Source organism: Phyllobates terribilis, unplaced genomic scaffold, assembly GCF_046119375.1.
Source record: "Phyllobates terribilis strain yellow unplaced genomic scaffold, ASM4611937v1 Scaffold_10__3_contigs__length_209671492, whole genome shotgun sequence".
NCBI lineage: Eukaryota > Metazoa > Chordata > Amphibia > Anura > Dendrobatidae > Phyllobates > Phyllobates terribilis.
This window is the reverse complement of record NW_027362770.1, coordinates 147,853,056-147,876,933: the sequence shown is the minus strand read 5'-3', so window position 1 is coordinate 147,876,933 and position 23,878 is coordinate 147,853,056. Positions and strand designations below refer to the sequence as shown.

The window sequence follows — 23,878 nt, the reverse complement described above, 5'->3', positions numbered from 1 at the left end:
GAGCACCCGCCTTCTCGCACCCAGGGTCCTCAGCATTCCTCCACTTCTCCCGACTTCCTTAAGGACCCTGCCTCCTGTGGGGCTCCATCGCCCCCCAGGTAAGATACCGTACCTATTCAGACTATAAGACGGACCCTCATCTTATAAAAAATTTTTTTTTTTTATTTTCCAACCCAAAATTTGGGGTGCGTCTCACAATCCGAAAAATACGGTACGTAAAATAAAAAGGAAAATGAAAGAATTACTAAACCTGATGTTGCAGGAATAGCTCTCATCTTTATGTAAGGAAGAGCTCCAATTAGGAAAATGTAACACTCTCACAGCGAACTATGTCTTCCAGAAATTAACAATGACAGACACATAAACTCTGATTTTTATTAGCTCACGGTTAAGCCCTCATACCTTCCCTTGGTGAGCTCATGTGGGATTGGTTGTGGGATGTGCTAGGTCTGTTAGAATTTTATGAGATCCCTAACTTTCAGGATATCCTCACCCCTGAAGGTCCCAGGCGGGAGATAATGTCATCATGATGCGATTTTACCTGTCTATAAAGATGAAACATGGCATGGGTAGCATCATCCATTGGTCCGATATGAAGTTGGAGGGGTTAGAATGGTCCTACGGTGATGTGAGTGAATACGTTATGTTCGTCTCTTCACTACGACGCCGAAAATATATCTCCAATAAATATTGGATTGATGCAAGCCCCAATATTCATCACTGACCACTAGGTCCAGAGAGTCTGAGCTAATTCCTTTGAACAAAAAAAGCCCCTGTACTTCTGCCTGTGAGTATACAAATCCTAGACTTGCTGGCTGGTTCTCAGAAGATCCCTTCACTGTACACACAGGTATTGGTACCCGCCTGAACCTCACTTACCTCTATCTAACGAGGCTTTATTTAACACAAGGGCGTCTTCAATGTCATAACCACTGTAACTCATCACGGCCACGGTGGCGTTCTGTCCAGCTGGAAGCTTTTCGAAATCTATAAGTTCAATAGTCTTTGTTTTCACCATTGGCCTCTGTGGATATGCCAGCAAGTACATCAACGTATCAATCCTGTTCCTCTGGTTGTAACCAATCGTCCCTGAAGACAAAGAAAAGACATCATTAAAATCATATTCAACATTTCTTTGGGTAAATGTTCAAAACTCAAAGCAAGCACAGGCTAATAAAAGCCTTGGAAATTCTGCACAAGCGTAAAGACTAAGAGTACCTAAACTTTTATTTTCTATCATTTTGTCCAGCATGGAAAGTTATGAAACTTAGCAAATCACTTTATTAGCAGATTTGTCTTCATTCCTGTAAACAAAATGCCTGTAAGTGGCTTCCAACCCCTCACTCTATTTTCCTGCCTTCAGCTGTATTGATATCAGAACATTCTCATTTGGAGTACAGATGATGGCAGTGATGGGTCAGCTCAGCAACTATGTCAATAAGGCTATGTGCCCACGATGCCGAAATGCTGCATATTTTTTACGCTTCTCCCTGGCAGGAAAAACGCATGCGAATTTTACATGTGTTTTTCCCGCCAGGTAGAAGCGTTTGTCAAGCGTCTTTCCATGCATTTCTGCATGTGGGTTATCAAGCGCTTTTCCAGGCGATTTTAGCATCACTTGGAAAAGTGCTTGACAACTTGTTCACACTATATAAATCCATGGTAAAAAATAAAAAAATAAAGTTTATACTTACCTTCCGATGTCCTCCCGGTGTTATCTCTGCCACGTCCGGTCTCTTGGGCGGCTTGCGCTGTTGTGAAGGACCTGCGGTGACGTCATTGAGTCATGTGTCAGGTCACATGACTCAATGACGTCATGGCAGGTCCTTCACAACAGCGCGAGCATTGCAAGAGACCGGACGCGGCAGAGATAACACCGGGAGGACATCGGAAGGCAAGTATAAACTATATTTTTTATTAAAAATTCTTTTTTTTACAGTTTCTATGGTACCCAGGTCTGGATGAGAGTCTCCTCTCCTCCAGACTTGGGTACCATCCGCACATTGAAACGCATATAATCCGTGTGTACAAATGTACTGACACGGATTATATGCGTCTCAATGCAAGTCAATGGCGGCGATTACGCTGCGTGTCCGCAAAATTAATGGACATGCTGCAGATTTTTGAGCGCAGCATAAACACTGCGGAAAAATCCGCAGCATGGGCATTGACAGTGCGGCTTGTCATTGAGGACCATGGGGGGCGGATTACCAAGTGTTTTTGAAGCGTTTACGCTGCGGAAATTCCTCAGCATAAGCGCTTGAAAGACGCATAGTGGGCACACAGCCTAACTCTGGGCATAAGCTGCTGCAGGAAATTGTTCTCATAAGCAGAACATTCAGAGGAGGAAACAGGAGCTGACCCATCACAGCCATCATCTGTACTCCAAATGAATATGTTCTGATATCGATTCAGCTGAAGGCAGGGAAACAGACTGGGGAAAAGCATGGGGTTTGAAAGTCACTTGCATTCAATATTTTTAAGTGGCTTCCAAACCCCTGCTTTTCCCCAGAATATTTTCCTTCCTTTAGCTGTGTTGATATCAGAACTCATTTGAAGTACAGATGATGGCAGTGATGGGTCAGTCCCTGTCTCCTCCCTCTGTGTTTTCTGCTTTTCAGGACAATCTCCTACAGTAGCTTATAACCAGAGTTAGTGACACAGGTGCTGACCCCATCACTGCCATCATCTGTACTCCCAATACATCATATTTGCAGCAGGTCATAACAGCCAGAGACTGAGGCTCTACTCTACTTAGTACTAAAGACTCTTGTCATGATGAGGTGGATAATTCTGAGACTGAAATTAGGATTTTATGTGATATACCCACACAAGGTATCAAGTATTTGTGAAGTGTACAGGGAGTGATACATAAAAATCTGAAAAATGTGACGCGCATTTGTACTCAGTGACATTGTAGGTCACCTTTTACTGCTTCAAGTCTTTTGGGGTCTGTCTCTATCACTTTGCACTTTTAGAGGTGACATTTTTGCCCATTCTTCTTTCCAAACTAGCTCTAGCTTAGAGATGTTGGATGCAGGTGTCTGATCAGCAATTTTCAAGTCATGACACAGATTATCACCCTGGTTTACTCTTCTCCACAACTTTATCCCTGACCTGTCTGGTGTGTTCCTTGGTTTTCATGATGCTATTTGCTCCCTAATGTTCTCAAACAAACATCTCTTCAGTAAAGTTACAGCCTGCAATGGCCATGCTGCCACCGGAGCTACCACATAGAATCATAGAATCATAGTATGGTAGAGTTGGAGGGGACCTCTTGGGTCATCTGGTCCAACCCCCTGCTCAAAGCAGGATTCACTAAATCATCTCAGACAGATGTCTGTCCAGCCTCTGTTTGAAGACGTCCATTGAAGGGGAACTCACCACCTCTCGTGGCAGCCTGTTCCACTCATTAATCACCCTAACTGTCAAAAAGTTTTTTCTAATATCTAATCTGTGTCTCCTCCCATTTAGTTTCATCCCATTGCTTCTAGTCTTTCCTTATGCAAATGAGAATAAAGATGATCCTTCTACAATGTGACAGCCCTTGACATATTTGTAGACAGCTATTAAGTCTCCTCTCAGTCTTCTTTTTTGCAAGCTAAACATTCCCAAATCCTGCAACCGTTCCTCATAGGACATGGTTTGCAGACCAGTCACCATTCTGGTCGCTCTTCTCTGAACTTGCTCCAGTTTGTCTATGTCTTTTTTAAAATGTGGTGCACAAAACTGTACACAGTATTCCAGATGAGGTCTGACCAAAGAGGAGTAAAGACCGATAATGACTTCACGTGATCTAGACTGTATGCTTCTGTTAATACATCCCAGAATTGTATTTGCCTTTTTTGCTGCTGCATCACACTGTTGACTCATGTTCAGTCTATGATCTATTAGTATACCTAAGTCTTTTTCACATGTACTGTTGCTTAGCTCTATTCCTCCCATTCTGTATATGCTTTTTTCATTTTTATTGCCCAGATGTAGTACTTTGCATTTTTCCCTGTTAAAAAACATTCTGTTGGTTGCTGCCCACTGCTCCAGTTTATTTAGGTCTTTTTGAATCCTCTCTCTCTCTTCTCTAGTATTAGCTATCCCTCCTAGCTTTGTGTCATCAGCAAATTTAATCAGTTTACCCTCAATTCCTTCATCTAAATCATTGATAAAGATGTTGAACAATACAGGTCCCAGGACGGAGCCCTGTGGTACCCCACTTGAGACATTCATCCAGCTGGATGTGAAGCCATTTACAACCACCCTTTGAGTCCGATCACTAAGCCAGTTATGAATCCACCTAACAGTTGCCTGGTCCATTGCATACTTGGTCATTTTTTCAATAAGGATGGTGTGAGATACTTTGTCAAATGCTTTGCTGAAGTCAAGATATACTATATCTACAGCATTTCCCTGATCCACCCAGTCAGTGATTCTGTCATAGAAGGAAATTAAGTTAGTCTGACATGACTTGTTAGTTACAAACCCATGCTGACTCTGGTTAATCACTTCATTCTTATCCATGTACTTACATACATGTTGTTTAATAATTTGTTCAAAGATCTTTCCTGGTATAGAAGTCAGACTCACCGGCCTATAGTTCCCTGGGTCCACCTTCTTCCCCTTTTTGAAGATAGGAACAACATTTGCTCTTCTCCAGTCTTCTGGGACTTCTCCTGTTCTCCAAGAATTTTCAAAGATTATGGAGAGTGGTTTTAAAATTTCTTCTACGATCTCCTTCAGTACTCTGGGGTGTAATTCATCTGGACCTGGAGACTTGAACTCATTTATGTTAGCTAAATATTCCCTCACCATCTTTCTGTTTACAGATAACTTGGATTCCTCTATTCCTTTAAAAGGACAGTGAAGATCAGTTGATGTTACATTTTTTTTCTGAGAGAAAACAGATGCAAAATAGGAATTAAAAAGTTCGGCCTTCTCAACATCCTCTCTTACCATTTCTCCATTTTCATCCTGTAAAAATCCTATAGCATCTTTGACTTTTCTTTTACTTTTGACATACCCCCAAAATCCTTTTTTATTGCTTTTGACATCTCTTGCAAGCCTTAATTCATTGTCAGCTTTAGCTATCCTGATACGTGCCCTGCAGGATCTGCAGACTGCATTATAATCTTCTTTAGATATGCCTCCCTCTTTCCATTTAATAAGCATTTCTTTCTTTCTTTTTAGCATGTGTTTAAGTTCTGTGTTCATCCATCCTGGTTTCCTTAAATGCTTCCCATTCTTCCTACTTTTCGGGATTGTTAACGATTGTGCTTTGAGAATCTCATTTTTAAAAATTTCCCATCCTTCCTGGACATTTTTGTCCTTAAGGACATCTAGCCATTGGATCCCTCCTATTGGATCCCTCCTATTGGATCCCTCCACCTTACCCCCCCACCACGGGAGCTACCACCCCAAACCCCACCCCCACCACCGTAGCTACCACCTCACCCCCACCACCGGAGCGGTCACCTCACCACCACCACCGGAGCTTCCGCAACTCCTCCCCCTATCCCCACCCCCAAGTCTACGGTCTCCTTCCCCAGTATCCAGTAGACTGTAAGCCCGTAAGGTCAGGGTCCTCACCTTTCTGTACCAGTCTATCATTGTTTGTTTGCCCCCCGTGTTTTATATTTGTATCCTGTATGTAACCCCTCCTCATGTACAGCACCATGGAAGTAATGGTGCTTGAAAAATAAATAATCATACTTTTTGTTGGTATATAACACAAAATTCCAATAAAATACATTTAAGTTTGTGGGTGAAATGGTAAATTTTTCTCGTAAAGTTTACTCTGTATGAATACTTTTTCAAGGCATTGCCACTGAATATGTATATATATATATATATATATATATATATATATATATATATATATATATATATATATATATATACATATATATATATACACATATATATATACACATACTGTACATACATACATACACACCTGCACATATGGATATATATATTTGTGATATATATATATATATATATGAAGTAAAAATCCATATACTGTATGCATACATTAAATGTATTCCATATTTGACATAGTTCAGAGTTTGCCTATGGCTGTAAAATGCCGAGCCTCGGCATACTGATGTGATTAGCCCACCGCAGAACAAAACCATGGTTTCTAGCCGATTTCAGATTAGGTTTCAGGTCATAACATGTCAGATGTTTTGTATTGTTAGCTTGAAAATTCCTCCAAAACATTTTATTGCCATTCAAAATTACGGAGATTATTATGCAGGTGATTTCCAAAACAACAAAAGGTCCCCGGCACAAAGCGCTTTATCCCGAGCAGTGAATGCAACGCGTTCTCCTGGTTTAATAACACATAAAGACACTAAAGAGTGATAAAGGTCGAGTGGAATGAAACCAAAACGGAGCCGAATGTAAAAGACATATTACATTATACAGCGGTCGGCAAAGCTGGGGCACTCCAGATGTGCTGAAACTACAGCTCGCAGCGGGCACGGACAGCCACAGGGCAATCAGATCTGTGTTAGCAATCTTACACCAATAATACTATCTAAATGAATATGTACATACACACAAAGGAAGGCAAATGTTTTAGGCAAGGTTTGAAAAAATGCTATAAAAAATAGAAGTGTTAATAGTACATTTTTATCAATTTAAATGCAACGAAACACAAGTCTAAATCATACTAATATTTGGTGACCTCCCTTTGCCTTTATCAGAACTTCTAGATACACTTGTACGTGCACACAGCTTTTGAAAGAACTTGGCAAGAGATTGTTCCAAACATCTTGGAGAACTAACCACAGATCTGTGGATGTCGCTTGTACCAAATTCTAATGTGTCTTCATGTAATACTAGAAAAAAGAGAGGGGTCGCTCACTGGTCTATTCGGGTGCTCTGAAGAAAAAAGTAATCTCAATTGCAAAAAGAACTTCGGCACTCCATACATGAAAATATAAGAAATATTGTATCTGGACTAATGTCACTTTGAAAAATGAAGGTTTTTTGCGCATAATTTGGCCAATTTATGTGTGCCCATCAACCACGACAAGGTCACCTTCGTATGATGGGAAACTACGCTACACTACCACTGGATATGCCACTCTTGGGCTGTAAGCCTGTATGGACAATATGTCTCTGCTTGGGCTTTTAACCTACAATGTATGGGCTGGTAGAGCTAGTTAAAACCACCTGTGACTGAATGGGAGGGACACATGGTCAGAAAAAAGGCTGTCAAACTTCTAATAGTGTGAACACGTACCTGCTGCAATGCTCCAGGAGCGGGATCCCAAAAATGATTAATAGAAAAAAGAGAGGGGTCGCTCACTGGTCTATTCGGGTGCTCTGAAGAAAAAAGTAATCTCAATTGCAAAAAGAACTTCGGCACTCCATACATGAAAATATAAGAAATATTGTATCTGGACTAATGTCACTTTGAAAAATGAAGGTTTTTTGCGCATAATTTGGCCAATTTATGTGTGCCCATCAACCACGACAAGGTCACCTTCGTATGATGGGAAACTACACTACACTACCACTGGATATGCCACTCTTGGGCTGTAAGCCTGTATGGACAATATGTCTCTGCTTGGGCTTTTAACCTACAATGTATGGGCTGGTAGAGCTAGTTAAAACCACCTGTGACTGAATGGGAGGGACACATGGTCAGAAAAAAGGCTGTCAAACTTCTAATAGTGTGAACACGTACCTGCTGCAATGCTCCAGGAGCGGGATCCCAAAAATGATTAATAGAAAAAAGAGAGGGGTCGCTCACTGGTCTATTCGGGTGCTCTGAAGAAAAAAGTAATCTCAATTGCAAAAAGAACTTCGGCACTCCATACATGAAAATATAAGAAATATTGTATCTGGACTAATGTCACTTTGAAAAATGAAGGTTTTTTGCGCATAATTTGGCCAATTTATGTGTGCCCATCAACCACGACAAGGTCACCTTCGTATGATGGGAAACTACGCTACACTACCACTGGATATGCCACTCTTGGGCTGTAAGCCTGTATGGACAATATGTCTCTGCTTGGGCTTTTAACCTACAATGTATGGGCTGGTAGAGCTAGTTAAAACCACCTGTGACTGAATGGGAGGGACACATGGTCAGAAAAAAGGCTGTCAAACTTCTAATAGTGTGAACACGTACCTGCTGCAATGCTCCAGGAGCGGGATCCCAAAAATGATTAATAGAAAAAAGAGAGGGGTCGCTCACTGGTCTATTCGGGTGCTCTGAAGAAAAAAGTAATCTCAATTGCAAAAAGAACTTCGGCACTCCATACATGAAAATATAAGAAATATTGTATCTGGACTAATGTCACTTTGAAAAATGAAGGTTTTTTGCGCATAATTTGGCCAATTTATGTGTGCCCATCAACCACGACAAGGTCACCTTCGTATGATGGGAAACTACGCTACACTACCACTGGATATGCCACTCTTGGGCTGTAAGCCTGTATGGACAATATGTCTCTGCTTGGGCTTTTAACCTACAATGTATGGGCTGGTAGAGCTAGTTAAAACCACCTGTGACTGAATGGGAGGGACACATGGTCAGAAAAAAGGCTGTCAAACTTCTAATAGTGTGAACACGTACCTGCTGCAATGCTCCAGGAGCGGGATCCCAAAAATGATTAATAGAAAAAAGAGAGGGGTCGCTCACTGGTCTATTCGGGTGCTCTGAAGAAAAAAGTAATCTCAATTGCAAAAAGAACTTCGGCACTCCATACATGAAAATATAAGAAATATTGTATCTGGACTAATGTCACTTTGAAAAATGAAGGTTTTTTGCGCATAATTTGGCCAATTTATGTGTGCCCATCAACCACGACAAGGTCACCTTCGTATGATGGGAAACTACGCTACACTACCACTGGATATGCCACTCTTGGGCTGTAAGCCTGTATGGACAATATGTCTCTGCTTGGGCTTTTAACCTACAATGTATGGGCTGGTAGAGCTAGTTAAAACCACCTGTGACTGAATGGGAGGGACACATGGTCAGAAAAAAGGCTGTCAAACTTCTAATAGTGTGAACACGTACCTGCTGCAATGCTCCAGGAGCGGGATCCCAAAAATGATTAATAGAAAAAAGAGAGGGGTCGCTCACTGGTCTATTCGGGTGCTCTGAAGAAAAAAGTAATCTCAATTGCAAAAAGAACTTCGGCACTCCATACATGAAAATATAAGAAATATTGTATCTGGACTAATGTCACTTTGAAAAATGAAGGTTTTTTGCGCATAATTTGGCCAATTTATGTGTGCCCATCAACCACGACAAGGTCACCTTCGTATGATGGGAAACTACGCTACACTACCACTGGATATGCCACTCTTGGGCTGTAAGCCTGTATGGACAATATGTCTCTGCTTGGGCTTTTAACCTACAATGTATGGGCTGGTAGAGCTAGTTAAAACCACCTGTGACTGAATGGGAGGGACACATGGTCAGAAAAAAGGCTGTCAAACTTCTAATAGTGTGAACACGTACCTGCTGCAATGCTCCAGGAGCGGGATCCCAAAAATGATTAATAGAAAAAAGAGAGGGGTCGCTCACTGGTCTATTCGGGTGCTCTGAAGAAAAAAGTAATCTCAATTGCAAAAAGAACTTCGGCACTCCATACATGAAAATATAAGAAATATTGTATCTGGACTAATGTCACTTTGAAAAATGAAGGTTTTTTGCGCATAATTTGGCCAATTTATGTGTGCCCATCAACCACGACAAGGTCACCTTCGTATGATGGGAAACTACGCTACACTACCACTGGATATGCCACTCTTGGGCTGTAAGCCTGTATGGACAATATGTCTCTGCTTGGGCTTTTAACCTACAATGTATGGGCTGGTAGAGCTAGTTAAAACCACCTGTGACTGAATGGGAGGGACACATGGTCAGAAAAAAGGCTGTCAAACTTCTAATAGTGTGAACATGTATGGAGTGCCGAAGTTCTTTTTGCAATTGAGATTACTCCATACAGGCTTACAGCCCAAGAGTGGCATATCCAGTGGTAGTGTAGCGTAGTTTCCCATCATACGAAGGTGACCTTGTCGTGGTTGATGGGCACACATAAATTGGCCAAATTATGCGCAAAAAACCTTCATTTTTCAAAGTGACATTAGTCCAGATACAATATTTCTTATATTTTCATGTATGGAGTGCCGAAGTTCTTTTTGCAATTGAGATTACTTTTTTCTTCAGAGCACCCGAATAGACCAGTGAGCGACCCCTCTCTTTTTTCTATTAATCATTTTTGGGATCCCGCTCCTGGAGCATTGCAGCAGGTACGTGTTCACACTATTAGAAGTTTGACAGCCTTTTTTCTGACCATGTGTCCCTCCCATTCAGTCACAGGTGGTTTTAACTAGCTCTACCAGCCCATACATTGTAGGTTAAAAGCCCAAGCAGAGACATATTGTCCATACAGGCTTACAGCCCAAGAGTGGCATATCCAGTGGTAGTGTAGCGTAGTTTCCCATCATACGAAGGTGACCTTGTCGTGGTTGATGGGCACACATAAATTGGCCAAATTATGCGCAAAAAACCTTCATTTTTCAAAGTGACATTAGTCCAGATACAATATTTCTTATATTTTCATGTATGGAGTGCCGAAGTTCTTTTTGCAATTCATGTAATACTAGACTGATTGGATGATATTGAGATCAGTACTCTATGAGGTCCATACCATCTGCTATGATTGTGTAGCTACTCACTCGGGAAAAAAGCTAACAAACTAAAAAATTGCAACTGACCCTGCTGGTTCCTGTACAGACGAGAGATCCTGACCCGCAGTCCCTAATGGTTCCTGAGTGAGGAGAGATAGCCCTAACCACAGACTAGAAAGATGGCAACTCGGACCTATACTGCCTATTAGGCCGTCGAGCGCACTAAGTTCCTCCCAAAGAACCGGAGGGCAGAGAAGAGTGTGAATTACCTACAAAAGGGTAAGTGTGGTGAAAAAAGGAAAGATCCCAGAGTGAGTAAAATAAACCATGAAATACAAAATAATAGTATAAAGTACGTACCGTTAGAAAATATGCCACCTACTTCCTAAAAAGAAACAGAAGGTAGATGCAAAGCACAGAACAGAAACAGCAAAGAGATAAACCCTAGCTGGAATTTCACTAACTGGTTTTAAACTACAGCAGAATGGCTGGACATCCAAATGAGAATATCATCAGCAGGGGGAAAGAATATAAAGCCGCACCCGAAAGGTGATAGGACAGACAAATGAAAACACCTGTGTTATGCCTAGCAGACTGCAGCCAGAATAGCATAACCTAAACACCTGGAAAAAGTTGTCTGCTGTGGCTTAGAGGACCGAGAAGCCGACCACAAAATACAGGCTCAAGGGTTGGAACCCAGGAGAATGATACCTTCACTTCCAGGACGCCATCCTGCTTTTGTTTTGGACAAAATTCTAGCCAGAGATTGGTCTGGAGACCACATGGGCCAAGCCATTAAAAGGCCTTCACGAGTGAACATGAAAGTGTGAGAGGAGCAGTTTTTAAACATGGCAACTTCAGGCCACATGTTGCTGGTGCTACTGTAAGCATCCTGTGTGGCCTAAATATGCTACCCTGACCTGAAGTGTATACTGGATATTATCTCCCTTTGAGCACATCTGAGACGTTGCTGGTCGACAATTACCCAGAAGCGGATCTTGATGATTTCCACAACTGCATTCAGCGCGACAGAACATTCCTCATATAGCCATTATTAAACCACACAGAAATGACAGCCTTGACTGCTTTCAATCTATATATAATATATATCTATATGCATACCGTGTTTCTGATGGGGATAAGATTATTATACGCTTTCTTTTTGGCGCAGAATTTGAGTGGCGTGATAAAGATGAATATGTATATTAGGGATTTGAGGGTTTATTGAATATATGGCTAACACACAAAAGAGGAAAAGCCAATACACAAGTGATGAGCACATCTAATCATGAATAATAAAAATATGTCTTTATTAAACACCATAGAAAACAGAGTAAAAACATATTAAAAACCAAACATTAAGATAAGTGATCAAATGCATCTGGGTCTAAAGCAGACAAGGAAAACCCTGAAAATACTCTGTATGATTATTTAGTAATATACACCAGAGATAAATATCCCAACAGGGCCTCCTCCTACAGAGTCACAAAATACAGGTACAAATACAAAAACTGGGTGAACCAGGGACCCCTTAATAGTCCAAGAACAATGGTGACCACAATCGGAAACAACAGGGTATGTGGAGCCACGGATATATACAGAGCCTAGGGAGGTCAGGAAATGGTGGTATATAAGAAGAAAAAAATGCATGGTATATGTGCCAAGGAAAAGGAGGAGGAAGGCTATAAAGCAGAAAGGGGGTCTACAAGGGCTCCCAAGATCCCAACGCAATTGTGAGGTCCAGTGCAGACCATCACTAATGCCAAGTCACATGAGTCCATGAGAATGGAAAGAAACCATGGTAAGGTGTTGCAACAGCAATACGCGTTCTTGACAACAGCTTCATGAGGGGAGGCAAGCATACCTGATGAAGCTGTTATAACAGCAATATGCATGGGGTATTGTTACACGCACGCCGCTAGGTTCAGATAGGGGCGAGACAGGTTACATGAATTATTTGGAATCCTGAGGGAACCGTTACTCAGGGTGACCATAGACCATGTGCTGCAGCTTCTCTCAGACACACAGGGGTATTGACCCTCAGGCACAAACACGTAGGTTGTTTCACTTGCTGACCAGCCACACTTGACAGGAGTCCTCATAAACGGTAGAACAGTAGCATTTAATAAGAAGCCGCACAGCCAGTGCAAGTTAAGTCTTATGAGCAACCGGCTCCAGTGACAAACAGTACAGTTTCCTTAGCAGCACAGCAGTTCACAGTCTTCCCAGTAGTACAGGACAGCACAGTTCTAATGCAAAGGCACATTAATGAACACAGCATTCTTTACAGCACAGTGAGATGGAGGAGGGGGGGAGGGTTTGCTGAGGGAGATGATCCCTGTGACACCATTTCTTCCAGTCCTTATCTATCTGCCTGACAATACTCCGCACTGCTAGTTCAGGAACTCTACCTGACCTGTGCTTAGCCTCACTCCTGACTTGAATCCTTTTCACTGCAGGGATGCTTATGTGAGATACAGAACACACACACCACCTTTCTCTTGGGCTCCAGCCAGACAGTAAACAACTTCCCCACAATCCCTCTGGGGCTCTGCTAAAACACTCCCCTTCTCCTGTGACTGTGTTAACCCCTCTAGTTGCTGGATGCTTCTGGAGCACAACACTTCCTGTCTCCTGTGCTTGTGTTACTTCTAATAGTTGCTGAATGCTTTTAAAGCAACAGCACTACTTCTGCATGTCCCATTATCTCCTTACATCCTTGTTGTTCTTGACAACACCTTATGTTTTTTTTCCCATTTTCATGGACTCATGCGAGTTGGCCTTAGTGATGGTCTGCACAGAACTAGAGATGAGCGTTGTTCTACTCGAACTGTTCGCCAATCTCAAATTCGAGCTGTTTTGGGCGGTGTTCGAGCCGGTCGGCGAACACGAACAATTTGAGAAAAATTCGGCTGTTCGAGGTTATGTTCGATAACTGTTCGTGCACCAAAATCATAACTGGATTTTTTCTCAGTAATGATGAAAATTAATGTTAATACGCAGTTTGAGTGTACAGCGGGGTGGGGGGAGGGGCAGGGGATGGATCTCTGCAGGAACAATGAAGATCTCCATTTTTTTTTCTCTTTCCCGCATTTGCAGTGGGGAGGTGCAATCTGTCAGCCTATCAGCAGCGCACACACGAGCGAAGTGCTTTTTTTCACACAAGCAAGGGCATGTGTGATTGGCAGTGTATGTCACATGTCCTTGCCCTATAAGACCAAGCCATTTTCCCCGTCGCCACCATTTTCTCACTGCTGCAGCTGCGTGTTAGACGGCACCGCTGTTGCTGTGTGTGCTATACCTTGTTAATTTCAAGCCAATTTTCGCACAAATATACAGATAGCTTGGGGGTAGGGAATAGTTGTGATTGCAGTCCTTTTAAGGACTAGGTTACAGCATTTCCTACGACTTTTATCAGGCAGGTCTGTGCTCTTAAATAGATAGATTGTGGGAGTAAAGACTAATTGTAATTGGAGTCCTTTTCAGGACTAGGTTACATGAGTTCCTATCAGTTTTTGCCAGGCAGGTCTGTGCCAGTGCTGTGCAAGTTTTTTTCACAGCATTTGGCTGAATCTAGCAAAGCTAATCCTTTTTGGCCTATTGCAGAGTGTGTTAGTCAGTGGAGTAGCCTATCTGTGTTGCAAGATATACCACCTGTGTATAGAATACCAATTTTTTTACTGCACCTAGTGAAGTAAAATCTTTTGGGCATAGCATCATTCTATTAGTCCATCTATACTGACCTCCATCAGGTTGCAAACTGAATATATTTTTTTTCTGCATCTAGCTCTGAAAAAATATTTGGGCTTCTAGCAGTGTGTGGGACTTGGTCTATTAGTCCATCTATACTGACCTCCATCAGGTTGCAAATTAAAAATAATTTTTTTCTTCATTTAGCTCTGAAAAAATATTTGGGCTTCTAGCAGTGTGTGGGACTTGTTCTATTAGTCCTTCTATACTGACCTCCAGCAGGTTGCAAATTGAATATAATTTTTTTCTGCATCTAGCTCTGAAAAAATATTTGGGCTTCTAGCGGTGTGTGGGACTTGGTCTATTAGTCCATCTATACTGACCTCCATCAGGTTGCAAATTAAAAATAATTTTTTTCTGCATCTAGCTCTGAAAAAATATTTGGGCTTCTAGCAGTGTGTGGGACTTGGTCTATTAGTCCATCTATACTGACCTCCATCAGGTTGCAAATTAAAAATAATTTTTTTCTTCATTTATCTCTGAAAAAATATTTGGGCTTCTAGCAGCGTGTGGGACTTGGTCTATTAGTCCATCTATACTGACCTCCATCAGGTTGCAAATTAAAAATAATTTTTTTCTGCATCTAGCTCTGAAAAAATATTTGGGCTTCTAGCAGTGTGTGGGACTTGGTCTATTAGTCCATCTATACTGACCTCCATCAGGTTGTAAATTAAAAATAATTTTTTTCTGCATCTAGCTCTGAAAAAATATTTGGGCTTCTAGCAGTGTGTGGGACTTGGTCTATTAGTCCATCTATACTGACCTCCATCAGGTTGCAAATTAAAAATAATTTTTTTCTTCATTTATCTCTGAAAAAATATTTGGGCTTCTAGCAGCGTGTGGGACTTGTTCTATTAGTCCATCTATACTGACCTCCATCAGGTTGCAAATTAAAAATAATTTTTTTCTGCATCTAGCTCTGAAAAAATATTTGGGCTTCTAGCAGTGTGTGGGACTTGGTCTATTAGTCCATCTATACTGACCTCCATCAGGTTGCAAATTAAAAATAATTTTTTTCTGCATCTAGCTCTGAAAAAATATTTGGGCTTCTAGCAGTGTGTGGGACTTGGTCTATTAGTCCATCTATACTGACCTCCATCAGGTTGCAAATTGAATAAAAAAAATTTCTGCATCTAGCTCTGAAAAAATATTTGGGCTTCTAGCGGTGTGTGGGACTTGGTCTATTAGTCCATCTATACTGACCTCCATCAGGTTGCAAATTAAAAATAATTTTTTTCTGCATCTAACCCAGCCAATAGTTTTGGCCTAATACCACAGTTTGGCCACTCAGCTCTGCTCGGTTACCATCCATTGTTTTTTTGTGCAAACAACTCCAGAGTTGTGAATTAGTTAACCACCAAAATGAGTGGAAAAAGGCCTGCTGCTGGTGGAAAGGGGAATAGGCGTGTTGGGAAGGGGAAAAAAGGTTGTGTCCGTGGGGTAGGTGCAGAAGAAAGACCATCTTCCAGCCAAACTAAAATGTCTACTTCTTTTAGCGGACAATGTGATAAGATCCCTTTCTTACGGCCGCGCCAATCGCTACAAATTCCAGATGAGGCACAAAAACAGCAGGTGCTTCAACGGATATCAAGTGCTCCTTTAAGTGGGCTCTCCTTCACATCAACTTCAACATCACAAATACTCCAGTCCTCAAAGGTGTCACCCAAATCGCACTTGCTTCCTCACAGCTCCCAAATCTCCAGCTGCCCGTCTGAGTATGAGGTAGAACAGATGGTTGAGTCTGCAGAGCTGTTTACTCATACTATAGCCTGGGAATCAGAGGTCGACTCCAGCGCTTCTGTGAATCCAGACGAGGAAATGATCTGCACTGATGCCCAGAATCTTTATGAGTCGGATCCAGGACCAGACGCAGAAGGTTCTGACCATAATGTAGACCCTCATTCCCAAACTGTAACTCCTGTTGGTGGAGACAATGAGGAAGACGATGATAAGACTCAAATACCTGATTGGAGCGACAAGTTTAGTTTTTTGTCAGGGCAGGAACAGGTTGGCTCTGAGGACGACGGGTGTGATAACGCACAGGGTGATGATGATGAGGTCGGAGATCCCACTTACTGTCAACCCACAGTCAGCCAAGAGATGAGGTCAGCAGAGGAGGTGGAGGAAGATGCTAGTGACGATGAGGTCAGGTTGCGCCTTCCTGGACAGAGACGTAGTACTGGAAGCACGTCAACAACTGCATCCTCAAACACAACTCTGCCTTTCACCACAAGTCGTGGTGGCTCTTCAGGTCGCATGGGTGCTAAGCCTTGCATAGCCTGGGCATTTTTTCAGATCGATAAAGATGACCCAACTCGTGTTATCTGTAACATTTGTCAGCAAAAGCTAAGTAGAGGCCAAAAAATACATAGTTTGAGTACTTCATGCATGAACCGGCACATGGACATGAAGCATAAGTTACAGTGGGAAGCTCAGTGTGCTACAATGCGGTCTAGCCGGCCGGGCCAACCACCGTCTGCCATATCTTGTGCATCCGCGGCCTCTTCATCCTCTGTGACTGGGGGGACAGCAGTCACACCTGTTTTGGGGCGCAGACCTGCCACCTCTTTACCCGCAACAGCCAGCGTGATTGGCAGGTCATCATTTTCTTTGGAGGTGGTAACACCAGCTGGTCTTGAGCGCTGTCCGACATCGATAGCACCACCTTTGGATCAAGGCAACCTAACATGTCCGCCTGCATCTTCCTCACAGACCGGCAGTTTGCCGGGGACACCCTTATCAACCCCGTCTAAGCACAATAGCCAGCCCTCGGTCCCTCAGATGTGGACAAGTAAAAGACCATTTCCTCCTAGCCATGAGAAAGCTAAGAGGTTGAATTTCACCATCAGCAAGCTCTTGGCTACAGAAATGCTGCCTTTCCGCCTGGTGGACACAGAGGATTTTCGAGACCTTATGTCCGTCGCAGTGCCCCAGTACCAGATGCCCAGTCGGCACTACTTCTCAAAGAAAGGTGTGCCTGCGCTCCACCAGCATGTCGCACACAACATCACCGCTTCTTTGAGAAACTCTGTGTGTGACAGGGTGCATTTCACCACAGACACTTGGACGAGTAGGCATGGACAGGGGCGTTACATGTCGCTGACTGGGCACTGGGTAACTATGGTGACAGCAGGACAAGGGGCTGCTGTCCAAGTCTTGCCGTCCCCACGAGTTGTGCGTCAATCCTCTTTATGTCAAAGTTCCACCACTGCTTCTGCCTCCTCAACCTCCTCTCGGTCTTCCACCTGCACCCAAAGCCTGTCTGGTCATGCCACAAGCTTTCTAACTGCGCAGAAGGGATCCTGCACACCTCCTTACTATGCTGGCAGTAGGGCTCAACGTCATCAGGCGGTTTTTACATTGAAATGTCTGGGAAATGTGAGTCACACAGCTGAGGAGTTGTGGTCAGCTCTGGAGAACCAATTTCATGAATGGTTGTCTCCACTGGACCTGAAACCAGGGAAGGCCGTGTGCGACAATGCTGCAAACCTGGGTGCGGCCCTTCGCCGGGGCAATGTCACACACGTGCCTTGTATGGCTCACGTGTTGAACCTGGTTGTCCAGCAATTTTTAGCCCACTATCCCAGACTAGATGGCCTTCTGCAGAGGGCACGGTCGCTGTGTGCTCACTTCCGCCGTTCGCATCCCGCAGCTCAGCGACTTACATCTCTACAGAAGTCGTTGGGCCTGCCACTTCACCGGCTAAAATGCGATGTGCCTACCCGGTGGAATTCAACTCTGCACATGTTGCAGCGACTGTGGCAGCACCGACAAGCCCTGGTGCAATACGTTCTGACGTATAGCCTGGGCCAACGAGATTCAGAGGTGGGGCAAATCACGCTGGAGGAGTGGTCTCAGATCAGGGACCTATGCACCCTTCTGCACAGTTTTGAAATGGCGACGAAGATGTTTAGTGCTGACGATGCCATTATCAGCATGACTATTCCGGTGATTTACATGCTGGAGCACATGTTAAACAGAATTCGGAGTCAGGTGGTGGCACAAGAGGAGGTGGAGGAAGTAGAGGAGGAGGAGTTGTATGCGGAAGGGCTAACATCTGCAAGGTCCAGACGGTCGGCAGCACCAAGGCGGCAGGCATGTGAGGGTGGGGGAGATGGTTTTACCAGGGCGCATGGTAGCAGCCAAACTAGTGAGGAAGGTGCAGGAGCCCAGGAAGAAGTGGAGGACGAACTGATGGAAGACTCATCAGATGAGGGAGACCTTGATCACATTTCTGTTGTGCGAGGTTGGGGGGAGAGGACAGAGGAAGGAAGCATGATTGTTACCTCGCCACCAACACAACAGGGACTTGGTGCTCCTGGATGCGCAACACACATGAGTGCCTTCTTGCTGCACTACCTGCAACATGACCCTCGAATTGTGAGAATTAGAAATAATCCTGACTACTGGGTTGCCACACTGTTAGATCCCCAGTACAAAAGTAAATTTGCAGAAATTATTCCTGCCATAGAAAGGGATGCACGCATGCAGGAGTATCAGCAGAGACTGTTGCAGAATCTTACATGTGCTTTTCCACAAAATACCAGTGGTGCACGTAGTGAATCTCACAGTTCCAACTTGCCAACCGTGGGACCGTCAAGTGTTCAGCACTCAAACCGTAACAGAACCACAGTATCTGCTGGTAACATCAATTTTGCGGAATCATTTCACCACTTTTTAAGCCCATCCTTTGCAAGGCCACAGGAGACAAGAAGTCTGACACATAGTCAACGCCTAGAGACGATGGTACAGGAGTATCTCCAAGTAAACATTGAAGCCACGACTGTGTCACTGGACCCTTGCTCTTTTTGGGCTTCCAATTTGGATAAATGGCCGGAGCTAGCCACTTACGCCTTGGAGATCTTGTCATGCCCCGCAGCCAGCGTTCTGTCTGAACGTGTGTTCAGCGCTGCTGGTGGTGTGCTGACAGATAAGCGCACGCGGCTCTCCACTGATAATGTAGACAGACTCACGTTCATAAAGATGAACAAATCATGGATCCGAAACGACTTTTCTACCCCTGTGTCATCCTGGGGAGAGTAAAAGCTTGATGATTGGTTAAAATCACCCTACCAACCGTTTTAAGCTTTCAAATTACTAATCATGTTTATCTGTATCTTGACTGGAAAATAATTTGGGCTTTGTAGCAGTGTGCAGCACTGATCCTATTAGGACATCTATACTAAAGCTTCACCAGATTTAAAATTAAAAATAATTTTTAGCTGCATCTAGCCCGGAAAATAATTTTGGGGCTCCGAGATGCGCAAGGCACATAAGTGCCTTCTTGCTGCACTACCTGCAGCATGACCCTCATATTTTCAGAATTCGAAGTAATCATGACTACTGGGTTGCCACACTATTAGATCTCCCAAACTTTTCGATCAACCTTTTCATTTTAATAAAGACCAAAAAAATGGTCATTTTTGAAATTATAAGCATTAGCAGGTTGTTAGAAACTGAAATCAAACAGTTTTCAACTCAAAACTTTATTCTAGGTGATGTTACATTTTCACATAGGACCCCTTGTTCGAAAGGAGCTTCTGAACTCTCTCGTCCATTGAATTTGTCAGGTTTTGGATGGTTTCTGCTTCAATTGTTTTGCATGAGGACAGAATACCCTCCCAGAGCTGTTGCTTAGATGTGAACTGCCTCCCGCCATCATAGACACTCCTTTTAATGATGCTCCAAAGGTTCTGAATGGGGTAGAGGTCAGGGGAGCATGGGGGTCACACCATAAGTTTGTCCCCTTTTATGCCCATATCAGCCAGAGATGCAGATGTTTTATGTGCAGCATGAGATGGTGCATTATCATGCAGAAAAATGATCTTGCTGTGAAATACACGGTTCTTCTTCTTGAACCATGGCAGGAAGTGCTGTTTGAGAAAATCCACATACATTATGGAGTTCATCTTTAGCGCCTTCAGGGATCCTAAAGGGGCCGACAATCTCTCTCCCCATGATTCCAGCCCAAAACATTACTCCACCTCCTCCTTGTTGGCGCTGTAGCCGTGTTTGCGTGGGGTGTCCATCAACCAGCCATCCTCCACTCCATCCATCTGGACCATCGAGCGCTGCACGGCACTCATCCGTGAACAAAACAGTTTTGAAATCAGTCTTCATGTAATGTTTGGCCCACTGGAGCCGTTTCTGCTTGTGTGAAGTGGATAGAGGAGGTCGACAGGATGGCGCATGCACAGCTGCAAACCTCTGAAGGACCCTGCATCTTGTTGTTCGGGGGACGTTGGAGGCACAAGCAGCTTCAAAAACTTGTCTGCTGCTATGACAAGGCTTTTTTGCCGCTGCTGTTTCAACCTGACGTAATTGCCTGTAGGAAAGAGTCCTCAATTTGCCCTTATCAGCACGCACACGTGTGTACTGTGAATCAGCTACATACTTCTTGATTGCCAAGACACTTCATCCTGATCATCGCACAATGTTGATTGTAGTCATGCCTTGACCTAAACACTCCACAATTTGTTGCTTCTCAGCAGCCGACACATCCTTTTTCTTTCCCATTTTGGCAGAAAATGTAGGCTGCTTAATAATGTGAGAGAGCCTTCTTAAGTAGTCTTGCCTTTCATTGGACACACCTGCCAAACTAATTAGCACAGGTGTCTGCAATTGCTTACAGTGATATAAAGAGCCCTGACACACATCACCATCAATGAGTTTAACTGACAAACAAACAAATTCTTCCCTTATCACTCCTAAACACTTTTTGTATAATAATTTGGAACGCAGTGTACATGTGCTTTTCCACAAAACACCAGTGGTTCACGTAGTGAATCTTACAGTTCTAACTTGCCAACCGTGGTCTGTATGGAGTTGTTCAATAAAGGGCCCAAAATTAAGATAACATAGATGGGAGAGGTCTCTATGAATAGGAATTCCTAAGAATTTGATACCCTGTGAGGGCCAGGCAAAGGGAAAGTTGGACTGGATGGAATCCTATATGGATTTGGGGAGGGAGACATCGAGGGCCTCAGACTTCGCTGCATTGATTTTAAAATTTTACCATGTAACAAAGTGATCTATTTCAGCCATAACAGCATGGATGGATATATGTGATTGAGTGATATATACTAGGCAGGGGCGGAACTACCGCCCGTGCAGCCGGTTCATTGAACGGGGGCCCCGAGGGAGAGGGGGCCCCTCCAGCCTCCAGCAGGGCCGCCATCAGGGCATGACTGCCCTGACTCCAGTATGGGGCCCGGCCGGTAGGGGCCCCCTCGGGGGCCCCCCTCTTGTGCGTCTCTCTCCGGGGCCCCATGCTATGCGCCGGGTCCGGGACATTTCAGCGCTGAGCTGCGCTGTTGCAGCAGCGCCTTGATGATTCCCCTGACTTCCGGTCATGTGACGGTGCCGTCACATGGCCGGAAGTCAGGAGAACCTGCTGTCAGCGATTTGGACGAGCGCCAGGATTCTGCAGGGATCGCATGGGGGTAAGTATAACAAGTTTTATTTTTTTTAAAATACAATTAACTAGGAGTGGAGAGATGGGAGAAGCACATGTGTGTGTGTATGTGTGTGTGGGGGGGGAGATGGGAGATGCACATGTGTGTGTGTGTGTGTGGGGGGGGGGAGATGGGAGATGCACATGTGTGTGTGTGTGTGGGGGGGAGATGGGAGATGCACATGTGTGTGTGTGGGGGGGGGAGATGGGAGATGCACATGTGTGTGTGTGGTGGGGGGGAGATGGGAGATGCACATGTGTGTGGTGGGGGGGAGATGGGAGATGCACATGTGTGTGGGGGGGGGGGAGATGGGAGATGCACATGTGGTGGAGGGGGATGAGATGGGAGATGCACATGTGGTGGAGGGGGATGAGAGAGGGGCACATGTGGGGGAGGGGGATGAGAGAGGGGCACATGTGGGGGAGGGGGATGAGAGAGGGGCACATGTGGGGGAGGGGGATGAGAGAGGGGCACATGTGGGGGAGGGGGATGAGAGAGGGGCACATGTGGGGGAGGGGGATGAGAGAGGGGCACATGTGGGGGAGGGGGATGAGAGAGGGGCACATGTGGGGGAGGGGGATGAGAGAGGGGCACATGTGGGGGAGGGGGATGAGAGAGGGGCACATAACGAATGTGGGGTGGGGGAGAGTAAATGATAAATGATGATGGGGTGGGGAGAGCACGGACATGATATAATGAATTGGGGCAGGGGGTGCATGTAAATATTGAATGCGGGGAGCAGGAAGTATAGAGTAGGGGGCGTTGCGGATGCAGGAGTGTGACTGGTAACAAATTGGCGGAAAGAGTAGAGGTTCTAATTAAATTATATATTAAGTGCCTATTTACAGTTAATGGGGGCACAGTGGTGGATTACAATTTATATTTGGAATGGTAGGTTGCCTAATAACTAACCATATATTGATGGTGGATGCACGTCTGTATTCAGCTGCGTAATGTAGAAGTTGGGGAATGTGCTCTAGATAACTGTGTTATTTTATGCAGAGACGAGTGATGGCGGTCTGTGCTGGATGAAGGAGAAAAGCGAAGATGACTAGGACTTCACCTAGAGACGTCACCGGTGAGTCAGTCTATTACATGTACACTGTGTATAATGTCACTGGTGATCACTGTATTACCTGTACACTGACACTATATACAGAGCTCCTGTGTATAATGTCACTGGTGATCACTGTATTACCTGTACACTGACACTATATACAGAGCTCCTGTGTATAATTTCACTGGTGATCACTGTATTACCTGTACACTGACACTATATACAGAGCTCCTGTGTATAATGTCACTGGTGATCCCTGTATTACCTGTACACTGACACTATATACAGAGCTCCTGTGTATAATGTCACTGATGATCACTGTATTACCTGTACACTATATACAGAGCTCCTGTGTATAATGTCACTGTATTACCTGTACACTGACACTATATACAGAGCTCCTGTGTATAATTTCACTGGTGATCACTAGATTACCTGGACACTTACGTTATACATACCATGTATAGAGCTCCCGTGTATAATGACACTTATGGTAATATTAGTAATGTGGTGGTAATATTAGTAATGTAGTGGTAATATGTGGTCTGGTCATGGTGTGGCAGTTTTTCTCCCTTCTGTGTGGTATTATTCGGTCACTATGTTGTGGTAATATGTGGTCTGGTCATGGTGTGGCGGTATTCCCTGTATGTGGTATTATTGGTCATTTAAAAAAAAAATGTATATGACACATTCCCTTAAAGAAAACTAAATAAAAATATATCTAAAAAGAGTATTGGATATTTTAAGAAAATTTTAATAGGTTAGAGTAGGGCCCGCCCAGAAGAGTCTACCTTATCGTGGTGGCGGCTTTAAAAATCTTTTGGCCAAAACAAAAGCTGATGGCTATGTATGTGGCGCCGTCACATGGCCGAACGTCAGGAGAACCTGGTGGCAGCGACGTGGACGAGCGCCAGGATTCTGCAGGGATTGCATGGGGGTAAGTATAACAAGTTTTATTTTTTTT

General features: G+C 43.9%; 1 pseudogene; it reads right to left on the bottom strand.

Annotated features, from left to right (window-relative positions):
* The window catches only part of LOC141164058 (DNA-directed RNA polymerase III subunit RPC2-like), a 104,940-nt pseudogene that overhangs the window by 73,448 nt on the left and 7,614 nt on the right, over window positions 1-23,878 (bottom strand).